The sequence below is a fragment of the Onychomys torridus genome, chromosome 2 (genome assembly GCF_903995425.1).
Source record: "Onychomys torridus chromosome 2, mOncTor1.1, whole genome shotgun sequence".
NCBI classification, from domain to species: domain Eukaryota; kingdom Metazoa; phylum Chordata; class Mammalia; order Rodentia; family Cricetidae; genus Onychomys; species Onychomys torridus.
Genome location: NC_050444.1, coordinates 11,160,992 through 11,182,628, shown reverse-complemented (window position 1 = coordinate 11,182,628; position 21,637 = coordinate 11,160,992).

Below are 21,637 nucleotides of genomic sequence, written 5' to 3'. Positions count from 1 at the left end.
ATAAACTACACATTGGGGTGACCAGTTGTCCCAGCTTACCTGATACTAAGGAACTGTCCAGACAGTAGAACTTTGGGTGCTAAAGTAGGCCAAATTCTGTGAAATAAACCCTAGACAGCTAGTCAATGTGGATGATATAGCCTTAAATTCCATAAATCCACTGGTATATTTCCTTCACTCCATCAGAACAATGTTATCCAGACTGGGTATTGAACTGTGAGTTATGAGATATCTTCACAATATTTCTGGATATTTCTATGTCATGGGAAAAAAATCTGAGTTCAATCTGATTATATTTTTGTGTGTGTGTGTGGTTATTTCTTCTTCTTAACTGTACTGGCTAGTTTTATGTCAATATGACACCATCTATAGTCATCTGAGAGGAAGAAGCCTCAGTTGAGAAAATACCTCTATAAGAGTGGGCTGTATACAAGCCTGTAAAGCATTTTCTTAATGACTGATGGGGAAGGATCCAGACCATTGTGGGTGATGCCATCCCTAGGCTAATAGTGCTGGTTCTATAAGAAAGTGGGTTGAAATAATGATGGGGAGCAAGCCAGTAAGCAGAACCCTTCTCCATGGTCTTTGCATCAGCTCCTGCCTCCAGTTTCCTGTCCTTTTTTGAGTTCCTGTCCTTATCTCCTTCAATGATGAACAGTGATTTGAATGCATAAGCCAAATAAACCTGTTCCTCCCCAAGTTACTTTGGTCATGGTGTTTTATCACAGCAATAGAAATCCTAACTAAGACATTAACTGAAAACTAAAAGTTTATATCTGCATATTGAAATTAAGAGTTTTTCAGCAATATATTAATATACTCATTAATATACTGTTCATTCCCATGCATCAGTCCCACCTGGACCTAATTATTGCTCCCCTTTCATCATTTTTTTTTTTTTAATTCATTTAGTCCAAAGTCTACTTGCATATTTCCCATTCTGCACCCTTACTTACCATCTTGGTTCTGGTACCCAAAAAGCTTTCTAAGTCTTCCATGTTCTTCTTTATTCTTCAGACAACACCTCCCCATGAATCCACGGGTAAGCCCCAGCTCACTTCTTTGTGAACCCTCAGGTTACTCTTGGAAGCTCATCCACCTTCCTTAGGAGAGTGCTGTCTTCAAGGCAGAAAACCTGCTTTTTCTGCTCACAATGTTTCTCAGCCAAGAGGAGAGAATCTGTGCTTCACTAATCTCCGTCTTTCCCATAACAAACATTATGATCTGTGGACACTGGTTTTTTAACAAACATATATTTGACTTAATTGAAGAACTTCTACTATAAAAAGGCAGTTCATGAGTTTGTAGACATTCATTATAGTTTTTTTAAAAACCCAAGTAGTCCAAATTTTTGATCACTTCATAAAGTTATTTATATTATTTATTGCACAGACATACACATGGAATACATATTTTTATTTTATTATATATATAATATATATAATTTAGATTCTATAGTTAAATATTACTGGAACCTTTCACCCACTCATTTCTCCCTCTCTCCCTCTATTTTTTTCAATTTTCTTTAGATAAGGTTTCACTATGTCCTCATCTTCCTGCCTCAGTTTCCCAAGTTCTTAGATTGTGAGTGTGCACTATTGTGCTCTAGTTTCACATCTTTAGGAGCCATGCATTACAATAATGATCAGCAGCAGCACATGGTCACTAGGATGAAATACATTCTTCCTAGTGACTCTTTGACCACAGTAAACTGCATGTGCATCAGTTTGCTTTCTGTTGCTGTGGCAAAATACCATTACCAAAAACAACTAAGGAAGAAGTGGTTTACTGTTGCTTACGGTTCAGAAGGTAGATTGCACCATGGCAAGGAAGGTTTGGCTTGGTGGCAGAAGCAGGAGCTGGTTAATCACACTTTCATTCACATATAGGGGAGGGCAGTGAGAGAGGTCGGGCAAAGATAGAAACTATGAAAACCACCCCCAGTGACGACATACTTCATCCCGCAAGGCTGCACCTCCTAAAGTTTCAATAAGCATCCCAAACAGCACCACCAACTGGGGACGCAGAGTTCAAATGCAAGAGCCTGTAGAGGAGATTTCTCATTCAAACCACCACAACATAGAAATGTTATTATTAGTGACCTTTATAGACAGCTTCTGCCACTGTTACACAATACCTAAGTCAAATCAGCTTGGAAGAAGAAGGTCTTTACTCCAGCACAAAGCTGAGCAGTTTCAGTCTCCAGTTCACTGGCCCTGTTGCTTTTGGGACTATGGAGAAGGAGTAGACCACAGAAGCACTCAGAGGAATTTGGAAGTCACTTGCATTGGCTGCGAAGCAGAGAGAGAGAGAGAGACAAGAAGGGACTAGGACCCCAATTTACCTGGGTATCCACAAAATGACCTAACTTCCTCCTGGATTCTACCTTCTAAATGTTCCAGCATCTCCAATAGTGCTGGTGACCAAACTTTGAGCACAAGGGCCTTAAAGATCTACACTCTAACGGTGACATGTAGCACATTCTCCATGCTAGCAGGTTCACTGTGTAGTTCCAGATCTGCTGGCTTATTTTTCTTTTCCCAATGGCCCTTTGGTAAAATTAGTTAAGGTGATTTTTCATACTATAAGCAGCTATTAACTTCATAGAAATGACATTTTAGATCTCTAGCACTCTACAGCTTTGGAACTCACACGAATCTGTAACTCAGAAGAAGGAATGACTGCTTGGCGGCCTTGCAGGGCTATGCAGCGCCATTCTGAAAATGAGAGATGCATTCAGCACAAGGCCCCCAGGCAGCAGCCTGCTTCCCAACTCCTGCCATTGTGATACTGAAACTATAATAAACCTGGACAAGGCACAGGAGACCCTAGACCTTGGCACATTTTCACCTAAACCAAGCCACATCACTGAACCTCCATTAGGAACTATCAACAACTTCCGAAAGTGGACTGCAGTTCCGCAGATTTCCAGCTGTCAACACCTCAAGAACTGAAGGGAATGGCCAGGGAATTGAGACATGAAAATAAAGAAAGAAAGCACATGGAGTTCCTTTCATATCAGCTCTCACACGCTTCTCCAACTCTACCTCGCTACCTTTCCCCAAATGAGGAAAACATAAATAGTAAAAGCAGAGGGGATTGTTTTATTTCATTTGTAAAGATATGGGGACAGTGAGATTATAAAATTCCAGAAGTATTCATTCTGATATCCCAAAGACCACTTTTTATTCTATGCTTACATTCTGTAATCTAACCCAGATGTTTTGAATTTTTCCCAAAGAGCATATTTCAGAGAAACAATGTTTTAGTGGGGCATGGCTTTCAATCTTAGACACATTGTTCCTGTCTATTTTCTTCCTCTTTACAAATGCCAGAAAATTTTAAAAATGGTTATCCCGTAACTACGCTGATTTGTCAAACTTCATATTTACACTGAACATCATATAGTAGTGTGGTACGTATTGTCATACCAAAGCACATGCTGGCCTCCAGGCTCACTCAGTACCAGTGTCTCCTCTCAGCTCTTCTAATCCACTCCCTAACCTAAACTCCCCCAGCTCATGGGCTTGCTGTTCCCCAGGTTCTAATTCCTATACAACCCCGCCTTTCCAGCCACGCACACTCTCTTGGTCCCATTTTGTCTTCCTCTCCTGATCCTCTGCTCTCCCTCTCCCCCACTTTCTCTCCTCTAATGGACTGGTTCAGTCTACTGGCCATGTTCAATCTACTACTTCCTCCTTGCTCTGGACTCTTCCAGATGCTTCTGGCTATACTCTGCCTCATGTCTACAACAAAAACCTTCCCCCAAATTGGGTGGTGGTGGCTCATGCCTTTAATCCCAGCACTCAGGTGGCAGAGGCAGGCAGATCTCTGTAAGTTCAGGGCCAGCCTGGTCTACAGAGTAAGTTCCAAGACAGCCAAGGCTATGCAGAGAAACAGCCCCTTGGAAGAAAAAAAAATCAAAAAACCACCTTCCCCTACACTGTACCCTGGACCAGTCATGCCCTCACATTACACACTAGGGACAGAGTTTGTTCTTCAATCGTCAGTTCATTTTAAAATGCATTTATAGAATCCCTAATGCTGTGAACTCTTTAAAAATTACTTGGGGAACAATACAGTGAGTTGAGGAAAAGGGAGACTCAAAACACACAGAAGGGGCTTAGGCCTCCATATTGATGCCAAAAGGGAAGGAGGAAGCCAATGAGCTCACAGCATCTTCCAAACTTGTTCCATGTATGATTAGAGAAAAAATTTGCCCAGTTTCAGGATGATGACATTAAACGTTATAAAGTTTCACTCTGAATCATACAGTTTGCATGTTCCAGACTCATAGAAAATGCAATAAATACGGCCATAAAAATAGATAAAAGCTGAAACTAGAAATTTCCACACTTCCTGATTACAGTACTAACATCTGACCACACCTGGCCTCCTGGCCTGCATTGATCACCAAACCTGGCAGATAAACCAACGCTCTAATAATCAAATGTCCTCATCTACACTGGCCCCAATTTAGCAAATAGAAGTAATGACTCAGCCCCTCCCATGTCACAAAGCCAGACAATTCTCCTGTGGCTGTCAAGGTCACACAGACAGCTTAGGACATCACAGTGTAGAATGCTGAAGAAACACAGCTCCCTGTTCCCATTGCCTGTGTGACATGGCTTCCTTTCATCTAACTTTTCATGTGCCCCTTGTTGCTCCTGGAGATCAGGCAGCAGCCTGCCCTGGAGATTGCCTTGGAGACAGTCTTGGGGAAGCTGTACTGAGTTTCTGCATAAACTTCACATCAGCCCCCACTGAGGCTTCACCAGCCCCACTGCTACTTTCTAAGACAATAGGACAGCAGGAGAGGTCAGATCAGCTCAGTCCATCTTAGGAACACAAAAGCTACCCAAGGCATTAGAGCCCCATCCTGCCCACTACACAGCAATGCCTAGTTCTCACATCACAGGCTTGCAGGCCAGCAGGCCCACTGAACTCCCCCAGATCCTAGCAGATGGCTCCAGTGTGGCCTTGGGTCCACTCACACCAATCCTGAGTTCTGAGGCCTTCTCCAGAGCAGAGCAGGCTGTCCTCTCTTTCCCGTCTCCTCAAGCACCAAATGTGAACACATGAGCATTGGCAAAGCTGTAGGCACAGTAGTGAACTGATGAGAGAGAGCTCAGGAGTAATTGAATGGTACTGACTCCAAGAAAAGCAGCTGACCTTGTGTGTAGGTAGGGCCTCCCCAAACACTGTAGTATATTCTTGGTGACTATTTCGAGAATCACATAAAGAGTATAAAATAGGGTAGTGTCCTGGCTATGAAACAAAGCATAATACAGCACCTAGGGAGACACAGGTTGCCTGTCACAGTAGAGAGAAAAAAGTGGCATAGAAATAAACCACTGCCAATAGGTGAAAAAAAATGGCCCTAATTTTGGTGTGAGGCCCTTGGCCTCTTTCCAGTGAAACGTATTAGAGCCAGTATCAGGAGTGGGACAGCCGGGCTGCAGGCATGACTCATTCTCCTGACAAATAGCCACCCAAGCAGTTGGCAAGCTGCCCTGCTCCACCCCTCCCCGTGATCTCACCACGTGTAAGCATCGGGCGCATTCATCACCTTCTCCGGAGCATGAATGAATATTTAGGATGTAGATAATTTAGCAGAAATCTATGTGTGTGTTATCATGCAGATAAGACAATTATTTCATAATAGACGTGGAGCCTGAATTGTCTTTGCTGACTTTGGATCCTGCCAGCACTGCAGAAAAGCACACGCTGATATGTTAGGTGGCCAGGAAATGGAGGCACAGACAGAGAGGGAGATTACAGGCCACTGAGCATCGGCTAACGCATGCTGTGATCTTAGCCCTTTCTTGTGGATATCCAACTTCACAGGGAAAGGCAAAGGCGAAACCAAACAGCCCCCACCCCCCAGCATGGACCATTTTCCCCCCACACCACACCACTAGTAAAAAATAAACATATAAAGAGAGAAAGAGCATGAAAATAGCCCAAGCATTACAAAATGGCTGTAAACAAAGAGAATAAGTGAATGAAAGAGAAATTTACAAACCAGGCTCTCACGAGAACGTTTGAGTCTCACTGGGTCACTTCTCTTGAGTCATCACAAGATGAGTTTACACAGACATCAGTAGCAATGCTGATTCTCTGCCTTAGATAGTAACTTAGGGAGGTCAGTGCCTCCGGCTCCTGGGTATATGCCACAGTGCTGAACTTCTGGTGGAAAAGTCCTGTTAATGTTTTAATGGGGCAGGAGTTGGAAGGTATAGGAGACAAAGAAAGAAGTTGGTTAGGAGGTGTGAGAAAAAGTTTGCCTGAGCCTGAATTAATAGTGATGCGGAGGCAAAGGTGGGTGAAGAGGCCACAGGAGAGCCACTGACTGCCCTGCACGGCAGTCAGGAGGCTCATCACTCACCTCTATGAGATGGTCATGAGTTAAGTGTTCACATTCAGGTACTGCCTTTCCCTGTGTCTTGGAGAAGTCTCAGTCCTAGTTTAAGGGAAGGCATGAACAGTCTAAGAGCTATCTCATTTCAACTCGGACCTGTGCATATTTAAGCAATGGCATGGCCCTCTGTGCTCTGATCCTACTCTCCCCGTTCAGCCCTCACAGCTGGCAGAGCTTTGTCAACACTGAATGGTGCTTATGCGTTGTTGTTCAGATAAACTTTGAGGTGCTGGGCTGATCTGTCATAATTCCTTTGAACTTTTCCTCCTGTTTCAGATCAGCCCATAGCTCTTTCAGCTGTAGAAAATGAATGGCCTGTGGGGAGAAAGATACCCACACACCTCTTTCATTTGCCACTGACGACTAAGTGAAAATAGCCACCTGCCACCGGCTGCCATCAATTCACCCTGTTCCCCTTGAACAGGCCATGGTGCCTCTCACTCCTCTGGAAAGCCCTTCTCTGCAGCCAGGGTCAGGATGACATGCTGTCTTTGTAAAAGGTGTGAGGAAAGATTACATGGGAAGTGTGAACAGTCCCTTCAGTAAGGGGAAGGCAGCAGAGGAGCATCTAGGGTGGGGTGGTGCTTTCTACTTCAGATATGTGCTACCACCCAGACTCTCTAAGACCAGACAGTTTCCCCAGGAACCAACCTGGGGATCATTTTTTCTTCCTGGATGCCCATGATATTTATTCACTTAACACTGGGTAATGTGGCAGACATGTTAGTGGAAGACATTTTATACATAGTGTATTTTTACAAATAACCTGTAAGATAACTAGTCTAATATGCTTCCCAAACACACTACCACCACTCCTGTCATTTCCAAGAGGAAAAAGGTCGAGGCAGCACAAGACACATACAGAACAAGATACTTGGTCATATCATGATGCCAACAGGCAAAAAAGAGTCCAGGTTTAAACCAAGATCAAGGTAAGACCAGACAGAAGCAAAGAGATGGTTGAGTTTTCCACCTCCCAGGTCTTGCATTCATAGAAAGGGGGGCACGATTTGAATATTTATTTTAATTATAATTTTATGCCAAACTCTGTAATAGACAAGTGGTACATGCAAAGCAGACCCTATACTAAATAGTTCTACCTGTTTGGCAGTCCATAGTGCCTAAGGGATGAAGCCTCCTTGCCTGCTTTGGAAGAGAGAAGTTTCAGTTGTCCATAGTTGATTTTCTTACAAGTGCATCCTTATATTAAGTGTGTTTCAAATGGATTCATAGTCTTGGAAGCTATTAAGAAAAAAACATTGAAAAGAAATCTGACAGCCTGTAGCAGATATAGTACTAAACTTTGTCCTATTTTACTCTACAGGGTATGTTATTTCCACAGACACAGAAATTATAATAAGTGTGAGTAATACAGATAATTGGCTAAGTTTCTTTCCTGAAGAAACTCTAAAGCTGAAGACATAAAATGTGTGTATACAATAGGTATATATGTATATGTATATATGTATACATATATTCACATACAGATATTCTGCAACTTACAAGGGGTACAATAAAAAAATGATTTCCAAGGTAAGACATAAGAACAAAGAACTACTCTCATTCCTTATCATAAATGCACAAAATACATATATTAATCAGACCATGATACTCTACACAGGGAAAGTATTAAAACTACAGAGTACTAGTGTGAAATGATAGCTAGATACCCCAGAAGGAGCAGACTTCAAGCACAGAAAGCCTGAGCATTTCAGTTAGAATGTATTATTCTATCTCACTGAGCTTTTATGGTCTGTGCACTGGCATGCATATACTTATGGTGCGCTGTGTTATTTTATTTTGGTGAGGGTATGAGCTAGGAAGTGGGATTTTATTCACCACACAAGTGCCCTCATCAAACCCCTTTGGTACTATAAGTGGATGGCAATGAGTACGATTGTTAAGTGTGCTTAGATATGTGTTCTTAACCTTAATACTCTAAATTGGGGTTTCATTAGTGTAATTTGTCACAGAGATAAATGTATTTTTCTGGTTTCTCTCTCCTCTTAAGTAAATTAGACAACCCAACTAAATCAAGTTCGATTGTTTTGGGAGTACATCTGTAATAACATCACTTACTATACCAAATATTCTACCAGAATGGGCCATTAAAATATATGACATCTACGAATTTAAATATAGTTATTCAATGTAAATATAATTATAATGTTATACATTATAAATCATGAGAGCTATCAGAGGGACTTAGGAACTATCAAAGAAACATTTTTACTTTTACTATTTTATGTTAGCATGGGTCTGGAACTCAGCCCACCCAGAAGAGAGCTGAAGTCATAGGAGTAAATAAAATTGCAAAAGAAAAAACCAGAGGAGGCAGAAAGATAGTAGGAACGGATGACACCAAGGAACAGCACCCTCCAGACCCAACAGACTGATGCACACATGAGCTCACAGAGACTGTAGTGCATGCACAGGTCCGCACAAATTCAAGCCAGACAGACAGCGTACCAGTGCTGGGAGGGGGGAGTAGACACGGTCTCCTTTCTAACTGTTTCCAATTCATAAGTACTTGAAAAGACAAAATATATTTTCTCCAGTGGAATCTCACTGAGTATATTAACCATATTGAAGGGTAGGCTCCATGCCCAGCAGTAGACAGTAAGTGGCCCACATAAAACTAATTCAATGGTGGTTTTGTAGTGTTTTGGTTGTTTTTTGTTTTGTTTTGTTTTGTTTTGTTTTTGATCTCTTAATGCTCAATTTGAGCTTTTTTTTTTTTTTTATCTCACTGGTCCTTCGCTTATGTACTATAGTTTTTATGGGTTTTATGTGTGTGTGTGTGTGTGTGTGTGTGTGTGTGTGTGTGTGTGTGTGTGCATGTGTGTATGTTTCTTGTGCCTTTTGCTGTTTATTTACTCTGATTTGTTTGTTTTTTTTATTTGTGTAATTGTTTGCTAAAAAGAGAGAGAAAGAAGGCATGGGGTTATACAGGTGAGGATACTGGAAGGGTCACATGGGAGGAAACGGGAGAGGACATCATGATCAGAATATATTGTATGAATTTTCAATATTTTTTTAAATAAAGAAAGCAGAGACAGAATGAAGGACAGATGCTAAATGCAAATACCTTTGCTAGAAGTTGGATATTTAGCATCACCCAAAGGCTCATATGTTGAAGGCTTGGTCCCTAGCTTGGGAACATAAAGGTGGTAGCACCCTCAAGATTCAGGGTCTAGAAGGGAACCTTCTGACCACCGGAAGATTGGCCTTGAAGGAGATAATAGGACCCTGGTCCATTCCTTTCCCTCCTCCACCAGAGGGTGATGCTTTTGCTCCCGCTGGTTCCCTACATCACCCACTGCTGCTTTGCCACTAAACAAGAGCCCCAACAACATGCTGAAACCTCTGAAAGCATGAGTCGAGAAGCCTTTTCTCTATAGCTTGATTCCTCAGGTGCTTCTTCCAGAAATAGGCAGCTAATCAACACAAGTTCCAGCCAAGGGTCAATGCAGCAGCAAAGCAAAGGAAACCAATGTATTAGCCAGGAAAGCAGGAGAGTAGAAACAGGAAGTTCAATTTACTGGCACCTGAGTAAGTAACTCAGTCATCTCCCATGACACATTACCTATCTTCTCATAGACTCCGTCACCCTAAAAGAAGAGAACATTGGCACAAAACTGTTGTGTTCTTGTGAAGTTAAATACAAAAATCCACAACAGAGAAACAACACTGCTAAAATAGACTTCTATTAAAGACCTGTCTACACACCTTGAAAGTGAACATCAAAATCATCTTCCATGCACACTGAAAGCATTTGCTCACTGTCTGCCCAATGTTTCTCATAAAACATACCATGTTCTCTTCCCAGGAAAAGACCGGATTTGAAGCACAATTTCCACTGACTATGTAACATTCTGAACCACAAGAAAATTTTGTTAAAGTAAATTGGATTATCCTAAGATAAGAACTATCTGTGTATGCATATATTTAAAGGGAAATATCTTAATTCAGCTACATCCTATGACCATAATAAAACCCAAGAAAGTGTCACAAAGCCATGTAGTTGAGCAAGCAAGAATTAGGTGAAATTCAGTGTGAGACACTGTGGTACACACAGAACACTCCCAAAGGCATTTTCTCTGTGATCCCCTAGACCTGTGCATGTTACTCTGTATTTCAGAAAGATCTTTGCAGAAATGATCTAGACCTGAGAAGATTTTCCTGCATTAGGTGGACCCTAACTGTTGTCTGAGAGTCTTTCCAGAGGGAGGCAGACGGTGTCTTAACTGCAACAGAGGAAGCCAGATGTGTGACGGAGGAAGTAAAAGGCTGGGGTCACAGGAGGAAGGGGCTGCAAGGATGCAGGCTCTTCCAGAAGGCAGAAAAGAGAAGAAAACATTTTGCCCTAGAGACTAGGAAGGAACCAACCCCACCGACACCTTAATGATAACCCATCAACGCACTTCCAGACTTCCGGCTTCCAGAGGAAGACACACACTGTTTTGTTGGTTGAACTCACAGCTATTTTGATAATCTGTTGCAGAGCAACCAAAAGCTATCATGCTTTGGGGAAACAGTCTGCTGTGGAGCACCATGTACAGTTGCATGCTGTCCTCTAGTAAAGACACAGAAGTTCTGCAGTGGCCTGGCTCTGAGCCCAGGCCCTTCTGTCTTTCCTGCTGCCTCCATGCAGAAGGGTGCTCCAGGGATCTGGCTCACGCATGTGTGCTTACACTTGGAGTGAGGCAAAATGGGAAAGAGCTTGCTGGTAGCAACAGGAGGAGAGGGAAGAGTGTGAAGCCACCTGATCAGATCAAAGGGCGTCATGGTGCTAAGGGGCATCCCCCTCCGCCTCACCCCACTTCCACCCCGCCCCTGCCGGCCTCCTTCAGGCCCCTGATTCTGAGAAGAACCCCTTTGCTTCAGCAACCAGTGGGACTGAAGACAGGAAAACAGCTGGAGATCCTTAAAGCTGGGAGAATATGTGCTGCTTGTTGAAAAATGCCATCAAATGTCAGTGGTCTCAGAAACAGCTTTGACGACAAGACAAAGCAAAGCCAAAATCAAATTCAGTAAAATCAGAGTATAATCCTCCTTGAAGTAAAAGCTTAGACGCCTGGATGTCTCAGCAACAACTGCTCTAGATGACCTAGAAGGTGACACTGATACCAATCAGGGATTGTGTGCACAGTGAGGACACATGCAAAACACAAATGAGACCAAGTGGCCAGCTACAATGCTGGAGAGAAGTTGGGGGTGGGGCGGGGGCAGAGGGGAGCGCCCTAGGACACAGCACTCCCAGGTCGCAGAGCAGGACACAACCAAAGAGGGATGAAAGGAAGTCCTGGTCCTGCAAGAGAAGCTGGGGGAGGGGTGGCTGTGACAGCCAGTGCCAGCAAAGCAGGCAAAAGTGACAGGAGGAACTGAGCAAATGTTGACTCTGGTTACACAGAGGTCACAGTGCCAGCAGGGGCCCCAGAGGGCGGGCATGTGGCAGTGATCCAGGCGAGAGGATGGAGACCTAGGGGCCCAAGTCAAGCTGCTGTCACACTTGGTCCTTTCTGCTGTAATATTCAGGGTGTGGACACTTCAGTGTGCAAACCGTTTACATTCACATGGAAGGGAGGGAGGCTCTGGGAGAAGAGCAAGAGGATTTCACACTGCTCTTAACCACTTTCATCCTGACAGGATTTCTGAAAAACCATACAAAGTAAAGGACTGGCGCTCCACCCATGCGGTGGGAATACACCTAGCTCCATTTCAAAGGAATGAGTCAGTATAACACAGTAGGAGAAGGAATGAGAATTGAGAGAAGCAGGAGATAAGTCATAGACTGTTAAGGGTCCATAGGAAAGTAATGGTAGTGGGAGACACCCTGGGGGGCATCATAAGGGGTGTCCTCAGTGGGAACTGAATTACAGAAATAGGGAGTCTCTTGAGAGGGGCGTGGGTGGAGGGAGCAGGAGGCAGCAGAGGAGACCAAGGATGAGGCTGGCTGAAGCTAAAAGGCCTGCCTTTCTTTCCCAGCTGGAAGCCTAGTGTGAGCTGGTAAATTGCAAAGAGAGCAGGAAGTTACCAGAAAGCACACTGATGAATGACCTAATTTTTCTCAGTGACTCGGGAGGTGAGGTCTGTGGGGGCATGATGGAAGCAGGAATGGACACCAGGTCTTCAGAGGAGTAATGAGGTCTAAGCTCGCCCGTGAACTGCACAACATTAATGGTCAGAGCATAGTTGTACCTGAGCACACTAGAAGCCCAAGGGTGGGCTATTGGTGGTTACTGACCCAGCCCTGTGGGAGCTCCCAAGTGTGTGCAGCCTCTGTGAAGGTCAGTGTGCCTGGCCACACACAGCTGCCCAACTGCTGAAATGCTAGCCATGTTTGAATCATGTCAAGGCCGTGAAAAAGTTGTTGATTGTGAAGTGGTAGCTTTTATGAAGTGATATGGATTATGACGATGATTTTCTCTGAGCTCTTGTTACATCTGGCTTATACATATGTAAGACAAATTGCTAAACGGTCTTATTAATCGAAACCCTGGAGCCAGATATTGGGATTAAAACTGAGATCAGAGGATTAGGACAAGCCACAGCCAACCTCACCTCACCAACTCTCAGCCTCCAGAGTGAGCCACTTCCTGTATAGCCGTGCCTGTATGTCTTTCTGTTGTGCCATCTCACTTATTGTCTCTGCCAAGCTTCATCACTTCCTGTCTGTCTGTACAGACCTCCAGACCTCCATGGTTAGTGCTGGGATTAAAGGTGTGTGTCACCATGCCTGACCTCTATGTTTACTATAGCGGCTGGCTTTTTCCTCTGATCCTCAGATGAGCTTTATTGGGGTGCACAGACAAAATATCACCACATACATATAAGCATATGCACACACATATAATTTAGTGATCATTCATTCAACTTATATTTGCCGAGTACATTTTTATGCCAAGAGCTGTCCTAGAAACTAGAAAAAGAGACCAAAAATCAGAAAGAAGTATCTGGCATTTTAGAACGACTGGTCTGACAGGTAATCTAAGGAAATAACATCAAATTATAATCTGACGTTTTCTATAAGGGCTGTCTATAGAGCAGTAAGACCATCCATCAACAGAGGCTAGGAGGTGAGAGAGCTTCCACCACACTGTACAGCCTCTACATCACTTATTCCTTGCAAGGACGGACATCGTGGCCTGCTTTTACCACACCTCACTTACGACCACGCACACAGCAGGTTCTCTGTGTGTGTTGGAGAGCTAGACCAACATCCTGAATTGCGTGTTTGTCAATGGGGCTCTTAGGATATCAGCCCTGCTTTTTGCAGGTTGGCATGTTAACAGTGGGATCTTCCTGACTATTCTGTGCCATGTGGCAAGAGCAAAGCATTCCCACCTTGCTCTTCAGACTCTGCCCCCTAAACACGTCACTGGCGTGTCTTCTTCTCTAAATTCAGATCGCGGAGTTCTTTGCACCAGCACACACTGAGACTCAGTATCCCCACTTGTTCCACTTGTTTTGCAGGGTGAGGATGCTGCCCTTCATGAGGCCCCCTGGGTACCAATGCTCACACCCTAGGGCTTTTGAAGGAGGGATAATCCTGAGAGAAGGAGGACTGAGGAATGACACAGGTGCAGGAGATAATAGAAACGCTCTGGGAGCTGTCAGCTTGGGATCATTAACCCTTTTATCAATAGCCGGTGAACAGCACCTGCATATTCGCATTACAAAGTTTTAAGGTAGTGCAGACAGTGTAATACAAAGCCCACCTCTGTGTCTGCCCCATTTCTTTCCATAGCCTTTGTCCTGTGTTTATGCATGCATATCTATATAAGCAGGTGGAAAGGTTAGATATGTGCTGGCCTGAATGTTGGTAAAACATGCATGTTAAAATCATATCCCCCAAGGTTCTGGAATTAAGATGTGGGGCCTTCATGAGGTCATTAGGCCACAAAGCCACTCCCTGGATGGGGCTAGTGACCTTATAAAAGGCCCAAAGGGGCACATATGCAGCTATCTGCCCTTGGGAGTTGAGGGAGACACTGAGCCGATTATCACTTTGTGTAAGAAATTTATTAAGAGTCATTTACAGAAAGCCAGGTGGGGGTTCTGAGGTCAGGCCCTTGAGGCAGAGTGAAGGTTCCCTCTTACAGGTCTCTGGGGAAAGGGGAGGTTTTGAGTCATGGGGTTGATAAGCAGTCCACACTAGCCTGCACTTGAGGGAAGAAATGTGGGACTTGGAGGAGGGCACACATAGTTGAGATGTACCTCTTTTATTAGTAGTCCTCTGGTGGGCTAGATTCTGGCAGACTGTGACTTTAAACATCTCTGGTGTCTTCATTATAATTTCTATAGCTATGGTAAAACACCATGACCAAAAGTAATTTGGGGAGGAAAAGGTTTACTTTATCTCACACTTCCATCACTGAGGGAAGAGGGTTCAGGAACTCCAAGCAGGAACCCAGAGGCAGGAACTGATGGCAGAGGCCATGGAGGGGGGAAGGCTGAGGCCATGGAGGGGGGAAGGCTGAGGCCATGGAGGAGGGAAGGCTGAGGCCATGGAGAAGAGAAGGCTGAGGCCATGGAGGAGGGAAGGCTGAGGCCATGGAGGAGGGAAGGCTGCTTACTGTCCTGCTTCTCCTGACTTGCTCACTTTCCTTTCTTACATCATCCAGGACCATATGCCCAGGGGTGGCACTACCCAGGCTGGGCCCTCCCACATCTATTATTATTATTATTATTATTATTATTATTATTATATTATTATTATTATTATTACTATTACTACTACTATTATCGTCATTATCATTATTATTGCTATTAATATTTTGGTTTTCCAAGACAGGGTTTCTCTGCATAGCCTTGGATGTTCTGGAACTCCCTTTGTAGACCAGTCTGGCCTTGAACTCAGAGAGACCAGCCTGCATCTGCCTGAGTGCTGTAATTAAAGGCATGTACTACCACACCCAGCTCCACATCAATTATTAATTAAGACAATATGACATGGCAAGACAGTGCAGAGTTTCCTCCATCTTATATTCTTGCTGAGACAATTTAGGTTTGACAAGACTTTGATCCCTTTGATGAGAAGCCCTATGAAAAATTATCCAACTCTATTTTAGGAACCCCAAATCAAGATACTCAAGCTAACTTAGCTTCTATTAAATTGCTTGCTTGCACAAAACCTCTGCACAAAACCTCCCCTACAGCTTCTGAGAGAGATACTAAGACATGGTTTTTGGCCTTAAAAGCCCTTACTCTTAATGCTTGGCACTACACTTGGGGCCCAAATAGCTGAGTGTAGTCTTGTAGAGCTGGGCTAAAGACTTTCAATTGCTTACAAACTGTATCTGATTGGTCATCTCTGGTGGGATTCCTGCAACAACAATACTTCACAGGTTTTGTCTTTATTTATTTATTTATTTTATTTTATTTTATTTTATTTTATTTTATTTTATTTTATTTTGGTTTTTTGAGACAGGGTTTCTCTGTGTAGCTTTGCGCCTTTCCTGGAACTCGCTTTGTAGACCAGGCTAGCCTCAAACTCGCAGAGATCCACCTGCCTCTGCTTCCTGAGTGCTGGGATTAAAGGCAAGCACCACCACCATCCAGCTAGGCCAGTCTTTTAGAGGCATTTTCTCAATCAATATTCCCTCTTCCTGGCTGTCTTGGCTTGTGCCAAGTTGACAAAAAACCAACCAATGAAAATGATCCCTTGTCAACTTGCCACAAAAACATGTCACTTATTAAATCATAATCTTTCTTTTATTATTCATCCTCAAGATCACATATTAATATCAATACCATAATAGAAAACATTCCAAATGTAAAATTCCCATGGTCTTTTAAAAAATCAAACACTTTAAAAGTTCAGTCTCTTTAAAATGTCCAAAGTCTCTTTCAAAGCCTCTTATAATATCCATAGTCACTCTAAAATATCTAAAGTCTCCCTAAAACTCCAAAGTCTCCCAACTCTGGGCTCTCATAAAATCAAAATTAAGTTAAATACTTCCTTCTTCTAAGAAAGAAGAACCAGGACACAGTCATAATCAGACCAAAGCAAAACCAAAGTCCAATAGTGTAGAGTCACAGCATACTTCTAGAAGTTATGACCTTCTAGGCTCGACAATACACATAAGCACATTTCATAGGGTCAGGCTGGCTCCATGCCATAGCCACTGCTGTTCTTGGTGGGATCGTTGTCCTCCTTCTTTTTTTTTACCGGAGCTGAGGACCAAACCCAGAGCCTTGCACTTGCTAGGCAAGTGCTCTACCACTGAGCTAAATCCCCAACCGGGGATCGTTGTCCTATGGTACTGGTCTTCAATAAACTGGGGTCTCTATGGCAGCTAAGGCTGCACCCTCACAAACCACCTCTCCTGGGCTCTCTCAAGGACTTCGACTCTGCCACATGGTGCTAAGCCTGAACTTCTCTCATTGACCCCTTTAGTCCTGGACCTGTACTTCAACTGAGGCTGCACCTTTGCCAGTGGCCTCTCCCAGTCTCCCACAGTGCCCAGCTCTAGCTCTTCTCTATGACCCTTCACCCCTTCAAACTCAGTATCACCTGGGTGACTCTTCTCCACTGTCAAGTTTGGCTGTCAGCATGAGGTCTTGAACTGTGGAATGTTGGGATTAAGTGTATGCCACCACATCCAACTTGATCTTTTCTTAATCACAATTGATTTTTCAGCTCCAGCTGACCAGAGTCAATTGTCCCAGCAAAGCAAAGATTTTAACTTAGAGGTTCTGGTATCTCAGTCCTCACAGCTACTTTTTCAGCTCCAGCTGACCAGAATCATGTATTCTTACACCACACAAATGGCCCCATAGGGCTTTGCTTCCATTTGAAACTGCACAAACCAAGCCTCCATCATCTTCACTGATCCTACTACTTTTATCTTCCAAGTACCCATGGAACAGCCCACTGAGTTCTGATCACGCAACAGCTTTTCTAGCCCAAAGTTCCAACCTCCACAGTCCTCCCCAGAATAACATGGGCTGGTCTGTCACAGCAATAGTCCACTATCCAGTACCAATTTCTGTTAGGTTTTCTATTATGGTGATAAAACACCATGACCAAAAGCAATTTGCAGAGGAAAGGATTTATTTCATCTTACATTTCTAGGTAACAGCCTGCCTTAGTTAGGGTTTCTATTGCTGCAAAGAGATGCCATGACCACGGCAACTCTTATAAATGAAAACATTAATTGGGGTGACTTACAGTTCAGAGGTTTAGTCTATTATTATCATGGCAAGAACCATGGCGGCATGCAGGCAGACATGGTGCTGGAGAAGGAGTAAGAGTTCTACATCTGGATCTTCAGGCAGCAGCAGGAGACTATATGCCATATTGGGCATCGCTTGATCACATGCGACCTCAAAGCCTGCCTCTGTAGTGACACACTTCCTCCAACAAGGTCACACCTCCTAATAGTGCCTGCCACTCCCTATGGGTCAAGCATTCAAAAACATGAGTCTATGGGGGCCATTCCTATTCAAACCACCATGCAGCCTATCCCTGAAGGAAGTCAGGGCAAGCACTCAAGCAGTGCAGGAACTGAAGGAGAGGCCATGGAGGAATGCTGCTCACTAGCCTGCTCCTCATAGCTTGCTCAGCCTGCTTTCTTATATACCTCCACAAGGATGGCATTGCCCACTGTGGAATAGGCCTACACACATTAATTGTTTAAAAAAGAAAATATCCTACAGACTTTCCAAAAGGGTAGTTTAATAGAGGCATCTTCTCAGTCAGGATTCCCTCTTCCAGGACATGTCTAGGCTGGTGTCAAGTTGGCAAAACCAACCAGCACCCTTGGGAAAGTGAGAATGTGCCTCCCATTCTCCTGGAATCCAGGGATCTGGGAAGTCTGTCAGGGTTAGAGATTCACAGACAAGCTTTCAGCTGGGGGCTTACCTTTCAGTATGTCATGGCTGTAAGAGAGAGGTTGCTGCAGATGGGCATGGCATGAATAGCCTGTAGCCTGGATCCAACATCTGCCAAGAGAAGATGACTTAGGAAAGGCCCATTATTGTAGACTATTATTTTAACTGGGCAAAGATGTGTTTCATTGGTTTATGCTGCAGAATATTACTTTAACTGTGTAAAGCTGTGTTACTTTTGCTTATGCTGCATTTGTTTAATGATGTAAAGGTGTGTGTTTAATTTTGTAAAAATGTGTTGCATCTGTTTCACCAAGCCTTCCTAAGGCACCTGATTGGTCTACTAAAAATCTTAATGGCCAATAGCTGGGCAAGAGAAAAGATAGGCAGGGCTGACATGCAGAGAGAATAAATAGGAACAGAAGTCTAGGCTCAAGAGAAGAATGAGAGAAGGAGAAGGAGGGACATGCCTGGGGCAAGAAGCCAGGCAGACACCAGCCAGCAGACATGAGAAGCAATGAAAGTAAGATATACAGAAGTAAGAAAATTAATAAGCCCCAAGGCAAAAGGTAGATAAAGAGAAACAGGTTAATTTAAGTTAAAAGAGCTAGCCAGAAACGAGCTAAGCTAAGACCTAGCATTCAAAACTAAGAAGAAGTCTTTGTGTCATGATTGGGGAGCTGGATGGTTGCCAAAAAAGAAAAAGCCCGTGCATCCCATCTTTAAAGAAGAGAACCTTACAAGACACCAAATTTGTCTATCCATGATTGTAGATGTCCTGGCCTCTATACCAGTGGGTATTATCTGCGCTTATAAATTAACAGTGTAAGTTGTTTCTTATGATGGCTCAAACAGACCAAGATGGTCATAGGTTCATTATGTTCTGAGCCACACTGTTATTTAACATATGTTGAAGGGTTCTCATGTCAACCATCTACTGGCCAGTGTTCCATCCCTGCTTCCTCATGATTACACAGTGGGGAATCTAGAACACCTCCACTTTCACCAACAGTAAACCTACATGACATCCATGAAGATACATTAATCCAGTTACAGTTTTCTGTAGTCTCCTTCACACCAAAGGATTTGTTTTATTCTTTTCTAAAAAACAAAAATACTTTTCATATGTGAAGATATGTGCACAGGAATGCAGTTACCCAAGATCTGGAATTATAGGTTGTCTTGGGTTGCCCAGTCTGGATGCTGGGAACCAAACTTGGCGCTTCTACATGCAAGGTGTGTGCTCTTAATCACTGAACTGTCTCTCTACTACATACTTTCTTTCCACAGCTTCTTAGCTTGCTGAAAGCTCGACTGCTGCTCTGATGTTTGTAAAATGAACTTTGCTTTGGTTAAAATAAGACCAAAATGAAGTATTTTAATTCACTTGATTCAAGAGATAAAAAAGTAATAGAAACAAAGTAATAATAAGATCAGTGGTATTGTTAGGTTAGGTGTCCATCAATAAACAGAACTGAAACCACGTCTGCCCCTTGGTCTCAGCCCTGTCGTGTTAGGTCATTCCATCCCTCACCATGGATCACCTGGGTTAAACACTTTCCCCTCAAACACAGTTGGAGTAAAATTTCTTTTCTTTTTCTTCCTTCCTTCCTTTCTTTTTTTTCTTTTTCTTTTCTTTTTCTTTTTTTCTGAGGCAGGGTTTCTCTGTGTAGCTTTGGTGCCTGTCCTGGATCTAGCTCTGTAGACCAGGCTGGCCTCGAACTCACAGAGATCTGCCTGGCTCTGCCTCCCTAGTGCTGAGATTAAAGGTATGTGCCACCACCACCTGGCTTTTACTTTATTTTTTTTTTTTTTATGTGTGAGATAAAGTCTCACTGTGTGGCTCTGGTTGACCTATAACTCACTAACTAGACCAGTGTAGCCTTGAACTCATGGAGAACCACCTTCCTCTGCCTCCTGAGTGCTGGCATTAGAGGCACGCACCATTACAGTCAACTGGGGCAGAATTTCTGAAACTTAAGTCTTATCACTCTAGTGCCTGTACTATATTAGCCATAAAAACTACTAGCTGTGAAAAGCTAGACTTGGTTTCAAGAATTCCCATTGATTGATTGTTTCTCTCAGTGTCTGTGCTATTGGTGTTATATTTAGGAAGTGATCTCCTATGCCAATGTGTTTAAGACTACTTCCTACTTTCTCTTCTATCAGGTTCAGAGTAACTGGATTTATGTTGAGGTCTTTGATCCACTTGGACTTAAGTTTTGTGCACAGTGACAGATATGGATCTATTTGCAGCCTTCTACATGTTGACATCCAGTTATGCCAGCACCATTTGTTGAAGATGCTTTCTTGTTTCCATTGTACGGTTTTGGCTTCTTTGTCAAAAATTATATGTTCATAGGTGTGCGGGTTAATGTCAGGGTCTTCAATTCAATTCCATTGGTCCACATGTTGGTTTTTATGCCAGTACTAAGCTGTTTTTATTATGGTAGCTCTATAGTAGAGCTTGGTCAGGGATTGTGATGCCTTCAGAAGTTGTTTTATTGTACAGGATTCTTTTGGCTATCCTGAGTTTTTTGTTTTTCCATATGAAGTTGAGTATTATTCTTTCCAGGTCTGTGAAGAATTGTGTTGGTATTTTGATGGGGATTGCATTGAATCTATAGATTGCTTTTGGTAAAATTGCCATTTTTACTATGTTAATCCTGCCTATCCATGAGCATGGGAGATCTTTCCATTTTCTGACATCTTCCTCAATTTCTTTTTTCAGGGACTTAAAGTTCTTGTTATATAGGTCCTTCACTTGCTTAGAGTTACCCCAAGGTATTTTATATCATTTGTGGCTATTGTAAAGGGTGATGTATCTCTGATTTCCTTCTCAGCCTGTTTGTCAATTGTATATAGGAGGGCTACTGATTTGTTTGAGTTGATCTTGTATCCTGCTATGTTGCCCTAACTGTTGTGCTAGAAATCTCATCCAATGACTGAGGGAATTGGATGCAAAGATCCTCGGCCAGGCTCCAGATGGAGTTCCAGGAGTCCAATTGGCGAGAAAGAGGAGGGATTGTATGAGCGAGAATTGTTGAGACCAAGATTGGAAAAAGTACAGGGACAAATAGCCAAACTAATGGAAACACATGAACTGTGAACCAATAGCTGTGGAGCCCCAAGCTGGATCAGGCCCTCTGGATAAGTGAGACAGTTGATTAGCTTGAACTGTTTGGGAGGCACTCAGGCAGTGGACTGGGACCTGTCCTTAGTGCATGAGCTGGCTGTTTGGAACCTGGGGCTTATTCAGGGACACTTCCCTCAGCCTGGGAGGAGGGGACTGGACCTGCCTGGACTGAATCTACCAGGTTGAGCTGAATCTCCAGGGGAGTCTTGGCCCTGGAGGAGATGGGAATGGGGGGGGGGCTGGGG